Source organism: Mus caroli, chromosome 10, assembly GCF_900094665.2.
Source record: "Mus caroli chromosome 10, CAROLI_EIJ_v1.1, whole genome shotgun sequence".
Lineage (NCBI taxonomy): Eukaryota > Metazoa > Chordata > Mammalia > Rodentia > Muridae > Mus > Mus caroli.
Genome location: NC_034579.1, coordinates 37,484,987 through 37,486,152, shown reverse-complemented (window position 1 = coordinate 37,486,152; position 1,166 = coordinate 37,484,987). Strand labels below are relative to the sequence as shown.

Below are 1,166 nucleotides of genomic sequence, written 5' to 3'. Positions count from 1 at the left end.
CACCTTTAATCCCAGCACTGTGTAGGCAAGGGAGGGTGATTTCTGTGAGCTTGAGGCCAGCCTGATCTACAAAGCAAGTTCCAGGAGAGCCAGGGCTACACAGAGAAACTCTTCAAAACAAATGATAGAAACAAAGAGAGAGAAAGACTAGTTCCTAAGTCATGTAACCCAGTGTATACTTGTTTCATGCTAACTTTTGCTTTTGTCTTATTTAAGATTGGAGGGTGTGATGGTTTGTATATGCTTGGCCCAGGGAGTGGCATTATTAGAAGGTGTGGCCTTGTTAGAGTAGGTGTGTCACAATGGGTGTGGGCTTTAAGACCCTCATCCTAGCTGCCTGGAAGCCAGTCTTCTCCCAGCAGCCTTCAGATGAAGATGCAGAACTCTCAGCTCCTCCTGAACCATGCCTGCCTGGACGCTGTCATGTTCCCACCTTGATGATAATGGACTGAAGCTCTGAACCTGTAAGCCAGCCCCAGTTAAACATTGGCCTTATAAAAGCTACTTTGGTCATGGTGTCTGCTCACAGCAGTAAAACCCTAATTAAGACAGAGGGTACATCAATATTTCCTATAGCTCTGGTTGCAGTTTTTCACCATGGCTGGAACTAACTCCCCCCCCCCCCAAAAAAAAAAAAAACAACTGGTAAACTCTGTATTGTTGTGATAAACCACTCCGACCAAAAGCAGCTTGGGGAGAAAAGGGTTTGTTTGACTTCCATAATAGAAGAAAGCCAAGACAGGAACCCAAGGCAGAAACTGAAGCAGACACCATGGAGTAGCGGTTCTCAACCTGTGGGTCTCCTTGGTGCCTTCGGGGCATACATATCAGATATTTACATCATGACTAATAACAATAGCAAAATTACAGTTATGAAGTAGCAACAAAATAATTTTTTTTTCACTTTGGAGTTAAATTTATTGGTCAATACATTCAGAGTCACATACATTATTCTTTTCATATTAGAAACATTTCACTCCAATTATTAAAATGTAATAATTCAGAGAAAATCATTTCCAATAAAATACAGAATATTTGTAAATATATTATAATATACTATAGAAATGTTTCTTGTAGCTTTACATTTTCTAAACGTTATTCAAAGCTGAATTGTTTCCTCTTGTTAAAATTTCTTAATTAAATTATCTGGAACTTCTGATTTTTTT

General features: G+C 39.3%; 1 long non-coding RNA gene across 1 annotated transcript in view; it reads left to right on the top strand.

The window, feature by feature from the left end:
• Positions 1-438: 438 nt before the first annotated feature.
• Positions 439-1,166, top strand: part of LOC110304099 — a 22,678-nt gene continuing 21,950 nt past the window's right edge. Inside the window, exon 1 of the long non-coding RNA XR_002379013.2 lies at positions 439-464. This is a non-coding gene — a long non-coding RNA (uncharacterized LOC110304099). The remainder of the gene's footprint in view (positions 465-1,166) is intronic.